Below are 22079 nucleotides of genomic sequence, written 5' to 3' on the forward strand. Positions count from 1 at the left end.
TAAAAACAACAAAAAAAAATAATGGTATTGCACTTACTGAGTTCAATTTATAGCATATTGCCAAAGGACACTATATATAGCAAGTGTATGTACTCAGGTTATGGAAATAAATTGATTTATTAGTGTTGCTAAACTGAAACGGATGTAAAACACAAAAGTATTTTGACAGCGATCCAAGATATAAGCAACGAGTTATGAAATGTGTTTTTTAAAACGTATTTGTTTTTCCTTTTAATTTGAAATTATGAGCTCAACGGGCACTTTATTTCCAGTGTTAGTTACAGGTTCTAATGGCTTCATTTACATCATGTTAAATCATTAAACTCTCACTCAAGCACATCTTTTTGTGGGGAATCACTAGTTCTTCTTGTGTAAGGGCCAGAATTTACAGTGTACGGGAGTTGCCATTAAAATGTTAGCACCTCTTCACGGGTTGGGGTGTCAGCTGCTCCCTAGAAGACAGGGGGTTTTATTATGGGATGGGATGAGTCTACATAAGTGTTTTGACAAAGAAGAGCTGGCTGTGAAGGTGGTCAAAGAAAGAGCAGAGAGCAGGAGGGTTTTGTGGAAATAGTTGATGAGTTTTTTCAATGGTGAGGGGGGAGGTGCCTGTCTATTTTTGTCAATGTTTTGAAAAGTGTCATCAGCTCTCAAGGACTGTCAGCAGGTTTGTGAAGCTGGCACATTGGAGGGTGATAGAAAGAGAGCATTTGGCCTGTTCTTCTCACCTAGAAACCCTGCTCCTCTCGCCAACCCCCCGACAGCTGAGACTTCACTTCTCCGCAAGCCTGTGAGAAGGGAGGAGCAGAACCAGACCGGGAAGGGACCCGCTGAGGTCTGGCCCCAGGCATGGGCACAACGTGCAGCTGCTGAGGACGGGCAGCAAGCAGTGTGATGGTGACTGCCGGTCCTCCCAGCCCCACAACAGTGAGGGGACCCTGCCTGCCCAGAGCCTGGGGCTGGCGTTGGAGCACATGTGGCACGGCCACGTAGCATTGGGATGTAGGCGTTCCTCTTGAGCACGGACCCTCTGCAGGCAAAGCAGGCAAAATCTGAGGCCTGACAAACTTATTGAGGTGCAGGAGCAGAGCAATTGGGTGACTCACATGCTGGGTGTCTGAGCTGTGAATATTCAGATGTGTGGTCACCCCAGAGGGCAAGCTGGGGCTTCCCGAAGGACTGGACATCAGTGCGTCTGCACAGCTTAGCACAGGGCTCACTGGCTCTGGTAGGGATGTGCGGATGTGTGGCAGCTGAGCTGGAGATCTTTCGGGGGCTGAAGTCCAGATAGACTACAGCTGTTCCTGCTGGGAAGCTGGAATGTGCGATGCCCTGGACAAAAGTGTGTTTAGTATGGAAAGGGCGTGTTACTACTTCAGCTGGCTGTTCTTGATGTAAGCTGAAGCTCCACATCGTGACTGGGATTTCCTCGGTGAGTCCAGATTTCAAGGGAGGTCTGTGTGTAATCAGGGAGACTCCAGCAAAACCTGCAAGAATGGAATCCTTTTGCTCTGAAGTGATTAAGCTAATGAGACCCTGTAGGAAGGCTCGAGGACCCAAGGGACAGGGCAGGAAGGAAGCAAGAAAGCCGATGTAAGCTGTGGTCAAGGCAAAAGGAGCATGATGAATTAGGTGGAAGTACATTTGTGTTGCCTTGGCTGCTGCAAGCTTGAAAGATGAGCAGATCGATGTATCCCAGCTGGGGAGGATGAGGAACAAATAGACTTGTAAGCAAGCCTGTGAGGTTTTGAAGCCAACTGTGTTAGTATAAAAGCAAGAGTTTATCTCTTAGATTTGTAAAGCTCTTACAGCTCTGATTGAGGACTAGATGAGAATCTGAACTTTTAGAAAGACTTGGGGAAAAAAAAATGTTTTCTATGAATGTGAACTGTTACTAGAAGACAGGTTTTTCGCTGCTGGGGCAGGAAGTACTCAAGGACGTGGCTATAGGGCTGGTTGGCTCCATTACCCATGAAATGATTTTCCCCAGCGCAGCTCTGGCAGAGGTTGGGATGTTGATGGTCTTTTTGCAGTCAAGCAAACAGGATCTTAAGCACTGTCAGGCAGGGTATGTTCTCAAGCTCCATGGAGGTGAGCTTTCTCTGTCCTGGGCTTGTAATGTCTGAGAGGACAAAACCTTCGTTGCAGACCTAAGTTATCATTTTCTGGGGATGTTCTTAGATGGCATGGCTCATCAGTTGAGTACAAAAAGACCCCACCACTAGCTTTGAGTGAAAACAGCTGTTCACCGGTATTTTTTTAGAGATGCCTCCTAAATTTATGCCTAGCTCCTGATAAAGTGAATGAAGTGCTCCTGATACCAATAGTAACCTGTGCAGCAGGCTTCAGAGTTGTGCTGGGGCTACTTTGTGTTTTAGATGGTCCTCAAAAAATCTATTACACTAAAGCATGGCATGGCTGCCTTATTCATTAGAAGCCCATCTTGTTCTGTGTGAGATGTTCCTTTGCCAGCCTTTTCTGTGTGTGTAGCTGACACTGGGTTTTGAAAGAGAGCAGAGACTGACGAGGCCTTTCTCCAGGAATCGTCTGTGGTTGAGGATAAAACAAAACGCACATGCTGAATGTGGGGGAAAACAGCCTACAGACCAAGGAATTCCCTAGCTTGGTGCAAGAACACATACCCACCCTAAAATGCTTGTAGATCTACTGGCAACTTAATATTATTACTGATTTTTACTGTTCCCCAAGTTTTCTCACTGTATAACTCTGCTTCCAATTAATTATCAGTCGGTTTTCCATCCTTTCAACATTTGGTTGAAATCTTTCACCTTCCTTCCACCTTGTCAGCACTTGATTCTTCTGCGGTGCTATGAGTGTGTGGAATTCTCTGGATATTGAGTTAATCACGTACTCACTGTCACTCCACTGAAGTCATCAGAAATGAAGTTACCCTTTAATTATGGAGAAGGGTGTGTCTTTTCAATGCTTCATCGACCTTTGCATTGCTGACACTGAACTTTAAGGCAGTTGGGAATGTCTTATTCAGAACGCCTTGGGGAAGGATTCTGGTTATTTTTATAAATACCCTTCATTTCTCCTACTTTAGAAAGACTTCCTTTTACAAAATATCCCTTCTGTGTAACAAACCGCTAAGTGCCCAGCCAACAAAATCTGCTGCTGTCTGCAGTTTTTACGAAGTGGCTGCAAGTGTGGTTAGTACATGAGTTCCCAGGGGGGTGTCACAGGGGGTGAGGCTGGTGTGGTAATTGCTGACCATGGTAAGACCAAGGTGATTGCTTGGAGGAGCAGTAACAAGTGATCGCTGCTTCCAGCCATCCAAATTTGCTCTCCCTTGCATGTTGGTAATGAGCAATTAGGACTTGCAGAGCAGCTTTATTTGTTTGCCCTGGTTGGTTCAATGTACCAGGGTTAGCCTTCTCTCCTGCCTTGTTATGGGGTCTTGATGTTTTCAGGTAGTTGCTGTTAGATTTTTGCTGCCTTGGAGGGTTTGGAGGAACCTGTTAAATCACAGTATGACTGGAGAAGAGCTGTAAGCAGCATGGTGAGGCAGTCATAAGATCTAGGACAAGGAGACTAGCTTTATTGTATCAGTCCTCACTGGAGGGTATAGCTGAACTTCCAGCGGTGGCTAAGGTTGCTTTTGGGATGGCAAGGCCCTGCGAAACAGGCTTGTGGTCCTGATTTGGGATCGAGGTTTCTTTGTCCTGCAGAACTGCATGTACAGTGACAGCAGTGGGGCCATTAAAAAGGTTGGGATTTATACATAGAAATTTTGCTTTGAATCAAATTAAATTTGGCTAAAAGGAATTTTCAGGCTGGGAAGTTTTGATTAGAATCAGTCCCAGTTTTTCAAGCCTGGTGTTTACTATATCTATGGTAAAATACCTTGGCTGGTTCTTGTATGCCATGTGAGTTCTTGAACCTCTGAGCTATAAAGTCACCATATACTCTACCTCTAAGAGGTATGCAAATATCCATAAAGAGAAGGACAACTACAGCAAGAGATTGCATAGTATTGGGCATATAATGGCTGATTTTTGTTTAAAAATAATGTTGCAGGCTTGAGGAAAAATTTCCAGTGTTGATTACGAAGTGGACCCATTTCAACAGAACTGAGTTGGTCCAGAGAGATCTTGGTGATTAAAAAATGATAAACAGATTTGAAACCTTGTTCTAATCTGGGTAGAAAAAGAGTATGTCTCCAGATTTTTCTTTTCCATCTAGATTTTTCTTTCCCTAGTAGAATTAGCAGATATGAAGTCTTGCTGGTTTTGTGATAGTGTACCACTGTCAACTTCTGCTGTTATTTGAAATACTGCAAAATGAAACAAAATCATTTGGGGGTGAAATGAATAGTTCATGCCAAAACCATTTATTGTTACCATTTATTGTAAAAAAAAAATATATATATACACCTACATGTTTATGTAATTATTAATTTTTTTAATAAATTGATTCACGTCTTCCCAAAGTGTTTTTTCTGTCCCCAGCTGAACCACTGACATAAAAAGATCAGTTATTCACACCTCTCTATTGGTGAGGGTTGTTTGCCTTTGTCAGATTGTCAGGCTTGTAATGAAATTGTAGTATACTGTAATAGCTTCTCTCAATTCCCCTTTAGAGCTCTTCTTTACCATGTGTCTTAGAAAACTGCCTTTTTAAATTTAAGGATCCCGTGTTATCAACTTCAACCTGGATTATAACTTCACCAGATAGTTGTTCAGCAAAAACTTGAATTTCAGGAAGTATCTTAAGGCAGCTGCCTTGCTTCCCCTTTAGGCATGTTTGGTTTATCTTCTGACTCAAATCAGAAAGAGTGGGGGGAAATGTCATAATTTCTTCTTCTCTTCTTTTTCAGTAACCTTTTCATCAAACACAAGCAGCTGCATGTCTTTGTGCTTCAAATAGTGTTATCCTTAGGCACTGATAAGTAAAAAAATGTGTTTCTGCCTTGAAAATCTTATCACCTTGCTTTCAGATTCTTCGCTGCTCTTGTCTCTGTCAGTCTGTGTCTCCTTTGTGACTGGCCATGTACTATAACAACATTATTTATGTAAAGTACAGGAAAGAGCTGTACATTAGGAGTTCAAAGGCAGATTGTAATTCAATAGACATCAGGCATTTCTTTGATGGCAGCTGGTTTGAAAAATGAAAATGAAATGCAAATAATCATCATTTCCTCCCCTCAATAATTTTGAAAAATAGAATAATATTTATGTTTTAGAGATTGACTTTTGTTTGTTTTTAAATCTTAAAAATGTACTTGAACAGACATGGCTATTAGGAAATTTTTTTCCAAATGTGTGGCTTCCAGTTAATTTGATATAGAGGACACAGTCCTGGGTGTATTGCTGCCTCTGCGGGGTAAAACAGGTTAAGAGCTCTTGGGATACCAGAGGCCTCTCCAGGCCTGGAGTAATAGAGCAGTCTTTACTCAGATGCAGCTGGCTGGAGAGTCAGTCAGACTTGAATGACCTGAATGGAAAACCTATTTATTTTGCTTCTCCAGTCTGCCCTCTGAGGAGAAGGAGGCTTTCTTACACTGCAGGTTCAGACAGCTCAGGATACCCAGGGATGGTGGGACTGTGAGGATGAGGGATGCTGTGGTGAGGACAAGGATGGGGTAAGAGGGCTGCTGGGTAGTGAGCTGGGCTGGCAGGGGAGAACAGGACCCTGTGTCTCCCTGGTGCTGAGCAGGCTGTGAGTGGGGAGGAGAGGCAGGTGTCCTAGTAATTTTTTTTTTTTTTATTTGAGCCAATGGGACGTTGATGGGGCTGATTTTGGTGGGGGCCATTTAGGGTGATGTGGGATGTTTCACATTCCAGGTGATGTTAATGGAGCCTGTGTACCTGACAGAGATGATGGGACACCCCAGCTTCTTTTGGTTTGCCTACCTCTGTTAGTGACTCAGCCTTCAGCAGGGCAAGCCCAGAGAAGAAAGCAGGCATTCCTCCTCTGGGGCAGAGCCGGTCCCCAGGAGATTTCCCTGGCTGTTGCTAGAATAGTGGTAGATCCATCCAGTCTCTTGCACAATCACTGACATGGTGGGATGCCTCCACTGAGAGTGGCCAGAGGTTGCATGTCTCTTGCCATGTTCCTCTGAATTTTGCCCCACGGCTGATGTTGAGAGGCAGTTTGTTTCTCGAAAACACAGGGTAAGACTTCCCCTTTGTAAGCAGGTACTGGGCAGGAATCCAAAATAGCTGGCAAGGCCTCAGTACTGAGCATCTTACAATTTCAGCATCTTCTGATATAGCTTTAACACAGTGCGGAGGAGGGTGACAACTGGGAACATTCTGCACCTGGATTGTCATCACTCCTTGCCCCAAAACTAAGGCCTTTTGCCTATGAATATCAGAGCAGCACTGAAGTAAGGACTCACTTAGCACTGAGAACCTCCTGCTGTCTCTGTTTCTTCCTTCCTGCACCAAATGAAGAGCTGTCTAACTAGTGTGTGATGGTCCCATGACATATTGTATTGGGGAGGCAGTCCTAATGTTCCACCAGGTACTGTAGGCAGCATAGCAAAATGATTTATGAGACCTGGCCTTAGCTCTGTCAAAACCAGATCTGTTGGGCTGCACGGTTTCTTCTTTTTTGGAATATTCTGCTCAGCAGCATGTTGCCATACAGACTCATCAGCAAATGAGTAGCAGATGGAGCAGTGACACATTTTATCTTGCAGCATCAGGGACATTGTATGTGCTAGGAGAACTCAGAGAAGTTAGTTTCGTGTGAAGTATGTGATGAAGGAAAAGCTGCTGATCGTTTTTCTTTCTCTGCAAAATTGCAGATGGACAAACAGAGAGGGAAGTGGTTGTCTCAAGCAAGGCAGTAACAAGGAATGAAATGTTCAAGAAGTTAAAATTAAAACCACTGCTATGGCAAAGACATAAATCTCTGCCTCCTGTGTCCAACTGCTACACCATGGCTTAGTTTTTGTTTCAGATAGTATCTTTTCAATCAGAGCTTTAAAAATTGGGAGGTAGAGCTACCGTTCTTTAAATACCAGATGCTGTCTGTCATCAAAAGCAGTTAATTTGTGTCCTGGGCATTGTATAAATTGATTTCTCCACTGCTAATATAATATATAGCAGGTGAGACATCATAAAGGAAAATGTGAAAATTAATCTGAGCTGAGACTGAGTTTCAGGATTGTTTAGTTCCTGGGCTCTGCCTACGTATGCCTTTTCCTCCTCTAAGTTCCATGAACCATAATGTTTACTAGGGTACTTAGACTGGAAATTGCTGATTGTGAAGTTCAAGCCTGAGGCTGGATCTTGAAGCTAAGTAGATTGTGAGAAAGAGTAAAGCAAGCATTATGAAGCAAGGTCTGTGTTTATCCATACAACATCTATCTGTGGAAGATGCAGTTGTTGTCCCAGGTGCTTGTAGAGTTTAACCTGTGATAGTCCTTGCAGTAAGATTTCCCCCCACCCCTCTATTAACATGGGGAGATGCTTTCTGCCTGGTTTATGTGGGTAGTGCTTCCCTCTGATTTTCACCCTGATATTCATGCTTCATCCAGGGAGTTGGTAAGCATTTTTTCCCAGTGACTGTATTGATCTATACAGAGAAAACATATGCAGTTGGCAGCATGCTGTGTGCCTTGCTGTTTACCAGGTACGAGGCACATCCACAGATATCAGTTTGCCATGGCAGTGCTATGCAGTATCAGTGTATTTGGGCCAACGCACCCAAAAAATGTCTGAGCCCTCCCAGAGTTTGATTACTCTTGAGTCAGGGCTTGTTCAGATGAAGAAAGAGATGTGACAAGGTACTGGTAGCAGCAGGGAGTGCGTCAAAATAACCCGTCTGTCCCTTTCAGTCCCTTATCCCAGCCCTGTCTGTGTCTTCTACAATAATTAATATCTTGTTTCAGTGCGTGACATAAGACATAATTCAGTAGTCTGTTCTCCTCACTTACCCTACCCTGTGGCATCCTTAATGCACAAAGGGCTGCGACTTCCAACAGCAGATATATCGGGAAACATGTGCTGGTCTGCAAGGTATGTCATGCTGTGCAGAGAGGGAGATGCTGGCAGCTGGAGTTAAGCCTAACGCTTCCTGGGTTTAAACGTGTGACTGCACTGCATCACCCGAGCCTCTCTGAAGTCTGCAATGTGAAACATGGTGACTACCAGGAGAGGACAGAAGGTAGCAGGAGTGGGACATGCACATCAGCTCTAAAGCTTCCCAGATAGTAAGGATGTCATGGTGGGAAAGTGCTTCCCCCTCTCCAGCCCAGAGTCACAAACGCTGGCCAAAACAAATTCCCAGTTCCAAATCCTCTGGGACAGAAAATCTTCAACCATCTACTGCTAATCTTTCTGCTGATTGTGGTTTACTAAGAAATAGTTGGATTTTTTTCATAGTTGAATGCCTTGTTAAAGCAGCTAGCTCTGCACACAGACAGCAAAATGGCCAATGTGCCCACCAGGCACACACGAATGAGCTTAGTGACCATGAAACTTAATAGTCCTGCTACAGCTAGGCAGAGTTTAAGTAGACATTTTGCAAAGAACCTCAGGACAGCTCTTACAGCAAATAACAAAACTTTCCTGAAGAGGGTCTTGTCTATATGCTAGTCATGAAGTTTTGAGTGCTTTTGGAATCAGATTGGTTGTCATAAAAAGCTGGTGGAGAGGAAGAGACAGCCCTTTTCATCCATGTGCACAAAGTTTAGCTGCACTCTGAGATGCACTTGCTGCTCCCAAGCTCAGATCCTCTACTCACTTGTGTGGCGGAGCTGTTGAGATTTCACAGTTGTACTAGTGGAGCAGTTCACCCGCTTACTGCTTCCTTCTTTCAGCCAGCAGCCTCTCCACAGCGGTCTCTATCTGTATTAGTAAATTGAATCCTGCAAAGGAACACTTATGGGACATGGTTGCCTGCACTAGAATGAAGCATCACTTATGCATCTTCTTCCCAACACTGATGCAAATGCAGAATACATGAGGGTGTTGCATGTTATAAAGATTTCCTGAAAATTTGTTCAGGTCCACTGCCTATAAATAATGTGACTCTTCTGAGTGCATACCAATGAAATCTTTGTTATGCTCCATCATGTATGCTTTCTTCTCTCTCCTTTTTTGAGGTGTGTGTAGATATGGATATGGATCTGCGCTTGTACACCAGCAAGTGATCAATATGATGTTCAGATACAGGAAAATTGGAAGTGATCACCTGTCAGGGGATTACCTTGAGGTATATGAATGACATTGTTTGAGAGATGTAGGTTAAGAACGTGCATTTTTGTGTGTGTGTTCATCACTTAAAGAGCAAAAGAAGGAGCATTTATTCACACTCAGTGTGGGGTTTGTTTTCTGGATTTCATCTGAAGAGAATAATAGAGTCAATCTGACCTCCTTTTTGGTTACATGCAACAATGACGCTCTAATGACAAGCATGTAAGTCCAGATATTTTCTGCTCTCCTCTCTCCTAAAGATCAAAGACCATCTAATGGCAGCCATAATGAGTCTCCCATAGAGAGAGAGCTGCAGGTTTTAGTATTTTGCCAATTGAAAACGATCAGACTTTTTACTGCAGGAGAGAAGGGGAGGCAGAATGGAGGAAAAGGCATTCTGACAACAGTTAGCAATTCTGCGATGCTCAGATGATCTGCTGAAATACTGGCCTTGTCACACCTGGCTGGATTGGGCAGAGCTGTAACAAGAGGACTTGTTTCCCCTTTGAAATCTTTAGGTTTTTTTTTTTTTTTTCTTTGTCAGAGAGCATAATGAGACAAGTTAGCACGTAGAGCTTTTACACCAGAGTAAGGAAGCTATGAGAGCAAAAGCTTTAAATTGCCTGTCAATTACCTGATATATTCTAAGAAGGCATTTCTGAGGCTTCGTTCTGAGGCACGCATTCAGTGTGGTCAGGGAAGGTCTCACTGTGCACTTCAATCACCAGCTAGTCTTTTCGGGGACACTGACTTTCTGGCTGGATGATAGATGCAGACAACCTCACAGAGCATGAGAGCGGGCGGAAAAGAGGGTGCTAGAGGCACATACTGTTGCTCTTATTTATTTGACACCTAGTGGCTGGAGACCTGACTGATTATGAAGAGCTCTGTCATGCTTTGTTGCTCACAAAGTGATACCTGTGCTCCTCACGCCCTGCCTCTAGGCTGTTCCTCACTGAATGGTATTTTAGGCTTCAGAGCTGGGGGAGCTGATCTGCGTAGTGGTGGGTCATCACCCTAACAGCCAGGGCAGGATAAGGGGTTTGTACGCAGAGATGGCATCTCAAGGAGGAGAGAGCAAGTGCCCTGCTCTTCAGGAAAAGTGGCAGCTTCTAGGTGGTGTCAAGAGATGGGGAGGATGAGGAGGTCGAGGCTGGTATCTGTCACACTTGACTGGAGGGATGGGAGTGGGTGGTGGTGTTAAAAGATCAGGATAATTGGACTTCAAGCAGTGATGGCCGGAATAGCACACTTTACTAAAAAAGCAGCAGATCTAAAGCAGCATTAAGTCCTCGCTGTTTGATGAGCAGGATGGGGGGGAGAAGGGGCATGAACTGTGTAAGGCCGAGGCAGCCTGAAACCAGTCTGTGAGCAGTCAGTGTGGCACATAAATGCAGCTGAAGACGGCAAGGTGGTGCCTAGTGTTTTCAACCGTGCTTTGCAACGGACTTCATGCCTACTTAACAAGTAGAGAATAAGTATCAAACAGTAAGGTGCTTTGCTCAGTCACTAACATAGCCAAAATGACAGCATTGACCTCCGCAGTCCCAGCCCCGTGTGCTTCCCCACTGGCAGCACTGCTAATAGGTGGTCGGTTCAGTTTTAAGTGCATGGGATCCTCTTCTTTTCTCCAGCATGCAGAACGTGAGGCTGCACGCAACAAATCACGGGTGTCTGAGCAGATGGAGGGGCAGTCTCCTTGCTGTCACCAGGAAGTCTCCAAAGTTAATGCAGACAGAGGCACTGCACTCTCTCATCTCTTGTGAATTACAGCCTGCAAAGCAAACCAGTAGAAACCCTCCTCTGATCATTGTGTCATATGTGCAGCTCCTTCATTAGGCAAAACTCTCACCAAAAGGCTTTCTTCCTTCCCTTTCTTTGTGTAGCCTGTCCCACCATCTGCTGTGGAAAGGCAGTTTGGTAAGTGATTTACAAAAATATGAAGAGAACCCTTTCTACTGTTCATGAGTAACTCTCCTCCAGTGCTGCGGTGTCTGAAATCCTCTGCAAAGCCGACTCCTAACGTTGTCATTAATGTCTCTGGCATGGTTGGGAGGAATGAAGGATGAGCTTTAGCTGAACATTAATCTCAGATTAGTCTGGTTTAGTAAAAAAAAAAAAAGGCAATTGCATAATTTCTGAAAACCAAAGGGAGACAAAAACCTATTCATTTAGCTGTAAATCACTTTAAAGTGCTGCTCTGGGTTGGAATTTAGTTGATGTTAAATTTGTCAGCTTAAAAATGGGGGCGGGGGGGGCGGGGAAATGGGAGGAGGGGAGAGATTGTAGGACTGCTTTTATAATCCTGTATATTTAGAACGAAGTGAAATCCTACCTTGTGGTAGTACTACGGATTTGTCTGAAGGAAGAGGAGGGAATATTTGCCTTCCAGGGCTTGCTTTGAACTTCTGAGCTTATTAGAGCCCTGAATCAATATTCAGTGCAATTTCATTACCAGTTGAGTGAATTCGGATTTTTCATTCAAAGTGATTATTTCCCTCCCTCTAGCTGTCCGAGAGATTCTTAAATACTGTTTTGCTCTAGACTAATCAAAACGTTAGTGGAGCTCTGTGAAGTTTGGACCTGCTACTCAGCACCAGATTCATTAATCTTTTGGGTTTCTGACAGATGCTAACTAAAAGCAGCTGTATGTTAAAACTTTGTTTTAGTGATCCACAGATAAAAGTATTAAGAACTGGGAGGAATAACACAGAATATATTATGTGCTGTGAATGTATAACTGAAACAGATAAAATAGCTAGAAAATAAAATATAAAGCTGCAGCCTGACATGATTCGTTACAATGTTTGAGGAGTATTTAACACTTCAATTTTCTTAATGATTACAAATGTTTGTTCTGAATATTTGTAATAGATATTTACAGAGAATATGAAATTTAGCACATTATATCCAAGGCTGGAATTAATTTTTACAAAATTCCTTCAGTAAAAAATAGATTTCTTTAATACTTCAGTCACAGATGCTGCCAATTCTTTAGAAATTTCCACAGTTACCAAGGAAAATTGTATGTATTATGAGACAAGCCTAATAGATCATACAGTTAGTCACTTAAACCTGCAGGAAACACATTTATTAGGGCTTAATCTGTATTATTAAGCACTCATGGGGAATTTGCTATTAAAGCATAAATCATTGTCACTGATGATCTCTAAAAAGCAACGCATGCTGGCTGCAATCTCTCGATCTTCACCACTCAGAGAGCAGGCAAAACATAATTTCTAGATATGCATGGGTGCAAAGTGAAGTTACAGACTACTTGGGAGCAGCCTGCGTGGTCAGTCCTTGCCCCAAGCGTTAGAAATGCTCGCTTTTGGATGAGTCTCTCAGTTTGCAGAAATACTTGGCCATAAGGCAGCATGTGGGGCAGGCTGACAGCCTGTTCAGTGGGGAAAATGTGCTGTGGAGCCTGCCCGGTGGCTGCAGTTAGTCACGTCGCAGGTACTCTTACATGGTAGCCAACATCTCTTCCTAAACGCTAGTGTCCGAGCCGGGTTGAACCTCACACAACCGGCCTGGGCCCCTCGCCCGGCCTGCCCAGACCCCCGGCAGGGCCTCCTGCCCCCCCGCAGGGCAGCACTGCCCCAGCCTGGTGTCCTCCGCAGACCGGCTGGGGGTGCGCTCAGTGCCCTCATCCAGGTCATCGATAAAGATATCAAACAGGGCCGGCCCCAGCGCTGAGCCCTGGGGACACCCCGTGTGCCCCCGCCAGCGGGATGTCACCCCATCCCCCACCACGCTCTGCCCGGCCGCCCAGCCAGCTCTTAGCCCAGCGCAGAGCACACCCGCCCCGGCCACGGGCAGCCGGTGTCTCCAGGAGATGCTGCGGGAGACGGTGCCAAAGGCTTCGCTAAGGCCCAGGCAGACACCAGCCACAGCCTTTCCCTCAGCCACTAGGCAGGTCACCTTGTCACACAAGGAGATGTGGTTCGTCAGGCAGGACCTGCCTTCCATAACCCCACGCTGGCTGGGCCTGATCCCCCATTGTCCTGCACGTGCTGTGTGATGGAGGTCAAGGTGATCTGCTCCAGAACCTTCCCTGGCACCAAGGTCAGGCCTGTAGTTCCCTGGTTCCTCCTTAACCTCCAGCCTGCTGGGACCTCCCTGGTTAGCCAGGATGGCAGATAAATGGTGGGAAGTGTCTCGGTGGGCACTTCTGGCACTTCCCTCCATGCCCCTGCGTTGGTCCTGCGTAGGCTCTTCTTCTGGCGGTGGTTTGATTTCATTCTTTTTTGTTTTAATACACTGTGATTTCAATTCTCAATTGCACTAAAGTATTTTCCCCTTGTTTGACGGCATGTCAGAGGCTAAAATATGTTCATATTAAATGCTCTTAGTGTTGTCAGAATGACATGAACTCTCAGGCTGAGTGAGAAGGAAGTCTTTTCTTGGAGGACTCGGTGCTCGGATGTAAAGTCTGCTGAAGTAAATATTTCTTTTTCAACAGTGTTTGGACAATAAATATCTAGTGTGATCACCAGGCTGTGGCTGTAACTCACATTTAACTGTCCCACAAGATCCGGGGAATCGGAGACAGAGAAGACTATTAGGTTATCTGCAGTCTTTCATCTAGAATATTTTCATTGACTAATAGTAGGATTAAAATCAGTCTGTTATTCCTCTATACAACTGTCCTACAGTCATATTAAATCTTCTTGTAGAGGGTGTTGAACAGAAAGGATAGAAAATATTATTTTTTAAAAAAAGGCAGATTCAGAGTTAGAAAGTATAAGACTATGTGATGTTAAAAATAGATGCAGACACCCGGGTCAGTCTACTTTCAGATCGTAAGCTGTACTTCTGCTCTTGCATCTTTCAGAAGACGCACTTGGTTTAGCCTGGTATGGATGTAATATAGTGACATCAGTGGCATGAGTATTACTGAGATGAATTTGATTCTGCTCCTCACGCCACTTCTTTCGTCAATCTATATTTCACTTGAGAAACTTGATTTGGTGTCAGACAGAGTTGCATGTGGTAAAGAGTCCTGGCGTTTTATTGCTCCTGCCTAGATGATTTTACTAATGTTTCAAGGAGTGCTGTAAAGCATGAAAGCAAGATATAAATCTCTAAAGGTACTATAGCTTCTGTAACTATAAAATAAATGTGAACCATTTGCATTTTCTGCAATGATGTTAGAAAAGAACTTGACTGATTGACTGCTAATTCTGCTGATTGAAAATGGGGCACAGGTTCAGATTAGCCAGATGAAATCTAACAGGCAAGTTACCCCCTTGTTCTTACAGTGTACAATGTAATAAGAGAAAAATGAAGGAAGTAACATATGCCCAGCTTCTTTGAGCTGACACTGGGCTATCAGTTAGAGCTGGCCAAAAGGCAGATTTTCCATGTTGTAAAACAACTTTTTTTTTTTTAATTATATTTTTTGTCAGTTTGAATCAGACTGCTACCAAATATTTTGACACTTTCTGTGAACTGGATATCCCGGCAAAATACAATTTTGTAAATGCTGAAATATGTCATTGTAAATTTACTTCCCTTGGCCCACCCTGCTTTTGGGCAAAATGCATTTCTTTTTTTCAGTGCCACCAGTGCTGGCAGAAGCCATGAAACAGGCAGAAGTGGTTGGGGGTCTGGTGATCTGGGATTTGCCCTGTGCCACATGCTCCGGGCTGTGGGCACTGCAGGCTGCTGGGTGCCTGCCAGGCACATGTCGAGGCAGTGCCACTGATGGTGGGGGCTGCCCTGCTCCGTCCCCTCCCCTGCTGCCCTTCCTCCCCTTGTTTACTCAGGTTGCTACTCTTGCTGGCTCTGGTCTTGCCTGTTTGTCGTTCAGGACCTCTTTGTGTGGTAAGGAGTCCTGGTTCCCTGAATGTAAGCCTGTTCCTCTGCATACACACTCAGTGTCACCTTGGCTTGCCATGGTCCTTGGTGGCTGTGGCTGGCCCTGACTACACTGAGCAATTTCCTTGTACCTCTGCACTTAATTGCAGCCTCGCTTTTATCACTGGATCTTCTCTTTGGGTTGTCCAAAGTCAGTCAAACCTGTTTTGAAAAATACATTTTGAGGTCAACGATAGAGAGTATTTTGGATGAAATTGGTTTCTATGGGAAGTTTCCGTCTACCTCACAGTGTGCTGTTTCTAGGATTATTATTAGTATTGCTTTCAAACCTACTCTACTTTTGGGGAACTTTCGTTCCTGTGGACCTTGATCCATGAAAACCCTTCTCATCTCAGCTTCAGATTATCTTCTGTGCTTTGTATTATTTGCTCAGATATTTCCACTGACATTTTAGACTCTTTTAAGAACTTAAGGGTTGTGATACACACAGTTCTGCTTTCATTTATGTAGGTGTTGCCCTGACCTTGCTAGGTGATCTGCGAAGTCTGATTTCCATGACATCATCATCTCCACTTGTGCCCATCTGAAATGTGCAGTCTGGCACATATTGCAGCTGGAGCTAAAGGGAAGGTCAGGAACTGTAGCCCTGCATCTGAGACTGAAATGTCGGAGCAGACAGGTGCTATACTTCACCTGACTGCTTTAAGGCAGAGGTATTAATTCCTTACTTTCCTGGACATGCTTGCACAGCTTATTTAAAAAAATCCCCAAACCAAACCAAACCCCAAAACAACAAAAACACCCAGAGAACATCCTGAAGTGATGTTTGATGACTTTTGGCTTATGCTGTGTTTCGTGATTGGCTGCGTGGTTTGGAATCGAAAAATTGTGCTCTGCAGTCTTGAATGAGAGACAATCCTGCCAATGACAAAAAACAGGGAAACTGTTTACAAGTTGGCAGATAATAGCACATTGACTTAAATTCTCATAAGTTACTAAAGGAGTCCAGTGCCAATCTCAAGTCACACTCCCCATCCCCAACTGCCACCATGCACCATCAACTGCCTGGCCTGCAGTGTATGCCGAAGGCACTGACTCATCACTAAAAACAAATAAATAAATAAATTGAAAGGGAGTTATAAAATATTATTTTGCATGTTATTCTGTTTTCCTTTTTACTTTTGTTATTTGTTAGACAATGCTGCCAGACACATTATTAATAGTCACTATTAATGCTTCACTAATTGTGTCATTCTCTTCCCAGGAGGAGATGCTGTGATCTTGATAAGGTGTTTCAAAATTGCTGCTGCTGATTTAAGGCGTGAAATCAAAATATTTCATTTGCTATAATATGACATCTCATATTCTGGAGGTGATAATTTTGTGAGTATGTAAATTATATGAAATGGAGAGCTAGTTTTTCCAAATAAAAAGGGTGCTTTGTCCATATTTTCCAATTTGCTAAAGTCAGTAGTTATGTCACAATTGAAATTACATAAATATCTTGATCAAAGTAGTGTTTTTCAATGAAAAACCCTTCCAACAGTTTCAGCACTGAGTATTTCCAGGAAGTTACATAGCCGCACAGAACAATTCTGAGTCACTAGAAGACTGATTACTTCACCTGTTTCCTCTTTCTTTGAACTAATGCCAGAGGTTGGCAGTGTGCAAGGCGTAAGAGCTAGCTGGCTGGAGCTTCATCTAGATAATCCTGCAATGTAGTGAGGAGGCTGGGGAAAAGACTAGAAATAGCAAGATTTCTCTCTGCCCTGCCGTGAAAGATGGACACTTGCCATAGGACATGACAATTTGCTGCATGGAGTTGTTTGTTGCTCTTGTTAAGCAGGTGCTGCTTGAACTGTGTAAGGAGTTTGCAGCAATGTCCTTGAGTGTGCTCCTTGCTATCACTTGCATTTTCATTAATTGGAGATGCTGATGATGCATTCACTTTTTGGTCTCTGGTCTAAGTTAGTCCAGAATCTAAAGCCAGTAACAGTCTGGCACTGCAGTAGTAAGCTCACTGCCCTTCTAAATGCTATAGCGGGCATACTTTTGCTGCAGTCAGTCTTAATTAAACCGTTCCACCAAAACAGCCAAGAAAACCAACACCACCCCCTACTTCTGATCTCATTTGAAGGTGTATGTGTTTTATTGCTCTTGTGAGTGGGGGCTCTTGAGACACTCAGTGTCTTTGGGCTTGCACTGATGAGAGCACTGCTGCTTTGCATCCAGGTTGTGAGTTAACACATCTAAACTGGAATAGTACCTGAAAAGCTAACAGTGCTGCTGGGTTGATGCAACACTAATGGCTCATGAGCTGTGTTATTTTTCCAGAGTTCTCTGGATGGGATTTCAGGTATTGACCTTGTTCTTGTGGTTCATCCATTTGAGAAGTTGCTCCCATCCCTGTGCTATGCTGTTTTAAAAGAGGATGGCCTGTTAGAAGGTTTTTGGTTTTTTTTTTATGAATGTTGCAATTCTTTGCTCTTAGTTGGATTGGAAATGTCTGCAGCTTTAAAGTAAGTTTCAAAGCACGTTTTCCATCAGGTCTTGCAGTTCCTTTCTTTACGTACAGTGGGAATGTCCTGAAGAAAAATAAAAGCCTGCCTACCTTCTGGAAGAATTTCCTTGGCTCTTTCCATTAGCTTCCCGGGCCTGGGCCCCTGTCCCAACAGGGACCCTGTATAGGGGGACACACTTTGCATTCTGCTCAGTTAGAGCTATTGGTATTTCCTTAGCTTTAGCAATAAAAGCACATAAGTGCAGACAGAAACATTTAATAGTGAGCGCGAATAGTAGCCAAGCTTAACAATAGGTATAATCACAGATGAACTTGTTAGAAGTTCCATTATTTTATACACCTGTGTGCAGGTATCACATGATTTGGATAAGCTTTGAATTGGAAACACTAATCTGTGATCAACAAACCACAGAGGGTGTACTTAGTTGGGGTTTTTTGTCCTTGTTGAAATTAGGGCATCAAAGAGTTATATTTTAAAGCAGACACTTGTGTATGAAATAAAACTACAGAATCAGAGAGACTCAGATATAGCTATGTTTTTATGAGTGAGCTGGTTCTATGGAACAATGTGTAGAGGATGTTGTAATGAAGAAGGTATCCAAAACAGTAAAGAAAATGAACATAAAATTGTAGCAGTGTGAAGTGATATGAAATGGAGTGAGAGTATTAGGATATAAAACTCTATGGACATTAACATCTGGGCAAAGAAGAAATACTGTCCCTGACCTGATGTTGTCTTTCTCTTTCTTTCTTGGCTAATCTTATAAAACCTGTTGGCTAACACTGGCTGAAGTATATTCATCATTAATGTATGTGATCTGTTTTGTCTGTCGAGTTTGATGTTTGGTAAATTCCTGTAGTCCATTAAAACCGGGACTCTGGTGTTTAGTAAACTCTGAGCCCTGAGTCCGTCCTGCTCTGAGAGCTCTTCTGTTCCCTTCCCACTGCATTGTGGTTAACTAAGAAGATGTTGCTAGTCAATTACAGCAAGTGATAAATCAACACAGCATCTGCCTAATTTACTTCAAAACTTGTGAGGTGTTTTCCACCTCTGGGTTTTTGGAGGCACTGTTGCTAGTTAGCCTGCCTGCTGGCTGGGATGTCAGCTCACAGTCTCTGGTGTCCGTTTGGTTTCCTTGCGAATGCTGTCAGGTTTGTAGACCTGGCTCATGCTAGCTAGGCTGTAGCCTGCCACACCAAAAAACAGCACGGCCTCATGTTCTGCTGGATGTTGTGGCTCACCTTGGGATGCAGATGGGAGATGGGGCAGAGCACTTACCTTGTTCATGACTGATACAGGCACTCTGCTCGATGGGAGCTTTTATTTCCTGGAGTTGCCAGTCTGGGATATTTTGTGAACAGAAAATCTCCTTTAAAAATCCCAAACAAAAAAGTACCGTTAGGGCTGAGGCAGAGCCAAATTGCAGAATGAAATTACCCAGAGTTAGACAAGGATAAACAGTTTTTTAAAATGACACAAATGTTAGAGAAGGGCAAAAAGTGCCCAGTTTTGGAAAAAAATGAGAATTTGTCTTAAAGGTCTCTGATAATAGACTTAGGCTCAGCCAAGCATGGTCCCAGGCAGCTTCACAGATACTGTCTTTGCTCCCTGACTCCAGGCTGCCTCTTTTGCTCTTCTGAATGTGACTGGGGACTTTTCCTCTCTTCTTCCTCCCCTATGATACTCTGTTTCTTGCCTGGTTTGGTAACTAGGGGAGGGCTTCTTTTATAGCTCACCATAGTTGCTGCAAGCAGTCATTTGCTGAAGGGTAGCTACAAACACCCTTCTTGCCTTTGGGCTGGCTGAACTAGCTGTGAGTAGTCCATTCATGGAGAAGGTCACCCCTGGTTGAAGCAGATTGACAATCACTGGCTTGGTTCTGTTCTCTTCTGCTGACCTGCCCATCAGTCAGATGGTGGCCTTTCTGGCATGAGTTGCCCCTGGTGTGATGAAGAGGTCATTTAATGTAAATGGTCTAGACAATGTGTTGGATGTGGAAGGAGGATGTAAGCTCTGATTTTTCATGCCATTGCATTCCCAATGGCACCATAATGATACTTAACTTTTCTTCATGTGTTCCTTTTTTGTTTAGCTTACCCCACCTCCTACTGATCGCTTCGTGCTCTGACTGTGCCCTGCAGATTAATTTCCCTGGTAGGTTTGGCTGAAGATATTAAAAAATAGTACTAATTGCCTGCTAGGGCATGTCTGAACTGTGGCTCAGGTCTGACCTGCAGGTAAGAACAGAACGCTGCAGAGCTAAGGATGCTTGGGAGCAGATGGGTCTAACTTCAGAGTGCCGTTCCCAGCCAAGGTAGGTAGGATTGCTAAGAAAGGAGAACACTTCAGACTGCTGGACAAGGCTGTCATTAGGGAATAAGATGCAAAGGTCAACAACAACTGTTGTGCTTATGCTACCTAATGATCTGTACTCAAAATGGCACAGAGAAAAGGGGAAGCTAAGTTTATTCATCCAAGAAAAGACAATCCAGCTAATTGACAATGATCGCCACCCTGAGCACTGCACTTTGGATGTGGCAGGAAATTAAGAACTTCAATTAGTGTGAAGTGGGAAGATATAGGTGGAAAAGGGAGAGGGGACAAGACCTGAAGACAAGTTCTGCCTTTCCAGCTAGAACAGTCAAGATTGGAAAATAGGTGATTCCCACGTGTGAGAGGTATGGGTCAGTGACACACATGGCATTTTATATATGGAGGTGTGATTTCACACCATTCCATGCTAGATTTGACCTACGCTTCTTTTCTTTATTATTAATACAATATTTTTAATTGGCCTTCTTGTCTTTAATTGAACTATAGCACTTTTGTGGCCATATGTAGAGCACTAATGTGGATAGAAACATCCCACTGAAAACAATACCTGTGCATGAGGTGGTTTTCCATGCGCAGTGTTGGCTGTGCCCTCAGGGCATATTGGGAATCTGGATCATACATTGTTAAATACAGGCAGGTGTTGAAATGAGAAGCAGAGCAGTGATTTGGCTTGGCAGGTAATGCACTGGCCTGGGAGCAAGGAAACCCCACTCTGCTTTTCAGTAGTGCTGTGCTCAGGCTTATGAATCCATTACCTTTTGTATCTTTTTCCCTCTCTCCGCTGGTTTTGTCGGTTCACACAGCAAGTGAGTGTCTGTCCATTGGTGTACAAAAAAGCCTTGACCTTCACTGTTATCACTGTATGATCCCACTAGTATAAATAATGCATACAGTTTTTAACAACCCTACCTACAGCAGTCAGCAGAGACGGGCACTTTTTTAAAGCCTAAAGCATGCTAAGATACCTTCTCTCGGATGGGAACCTTTCCAAAACAAGAAGTTGATGTGCTACTGGAGTATGTTGCCCTTAAGTAATAACAGTGGATCCATATGAATAATTTCAGAACCATAACAGGAGAGTTTAGCTCTGAATCCAAACACAAGATGTGCAGCTCAGTGTCAGCTTCCATTTAGTGCTGGTTTGAACTGGACCCTAGGGTCATTACATGAGGTTCTGTCATCAAATCTCCATAAAATTGGCATGTATAGTATTAATTTTAGTAGCAAACCTATGTCATCATTTAACCTCAGCAACTTTCCACAGAGAACTGTTGAAAGGGGGCTGCAATTTGCTTTCTGATTAAAATTAAGACTAGTAAGAGTGTGAGTCTGTATATGCATGTGCACAGGCACACACGCACACATGTGCACACAAACACACATATTTATATACACATAAGTATGTTAATTCAAGGCAGAAATCTCAGGGGTCAAGAAATTCAGAGAGTAAAACCCATTGCACTTAATGCGTCTCAGCTGGCACAGTAGTCAAGCTGGGAGATCAGCCCCTCTTGCCTAATACTTCCCAGGGGCATCTTTGGTTATTTTTGCTGTAAACCTTTGTAATCACCAGAAAGTGAAAGGAAAACAACGGGTATTCTATTTTACCCTTTAGTTTTAATGAAGGGTCAAGGGCCATTTTCAGGTTGCCTGCAGCTTCAATGGCTTCAGGAGTTTGTGCTGCAAATGTTAGTCTTGTTCTTTAGCAGCTGGAGATGTAAACATACAGCAATTGAGCATTTAATTTAGCTTTGTGGGGCTGCATAACTTTCAGACGCTGAGGCAAATTGGCTACTATTAAGGGGAAACACTGATGTTTAAATATACATTCATTCCAGCAAAATGCTGGAGGAACTTTTTAATATTTATGGTGCAATAATTGATCTTTTACCACTGTCAAAAGCTGTTAAAGACTTATCAGCTTGCTATTTCAGCACCATATGCTCTATATAAGTTCCTCACCATGTGTCTTTCCTACACTTTAGGGGAAGAACATTTGTTAGAATATCAAAACAGAGAATCACTTCTTCAAATGATGGTGCTCATGTAGATGAGGGGGACTTTACCATAACCCCCCATTTGTATCCAGACCTCTTGAGTATGGAGAGGTCTAGGGGATGTACAGTTGGATCTTTGTGTAGTGAAACATGGTAACAGTATTTTATCAGAAAAATTTATATTTGCATTTGCTTTAATGTTAGCCACAATAACTTAATGCAGTGCTGTTGTG

This window comes from Falco rusticolus, chromosome 14 (genome assembly GCF_015220075.1).
Source record: "Falco rusticolus isolate bFalRus1 chromosome 14, bFalRus1.pri, whole genome shotgun sequence".
NCBI classification, from domain to species: Eukaryota; Metazoa; Chordata; class Aves; order Falconiformes; family Falconidae; genus Falco; species Falco rusticolus.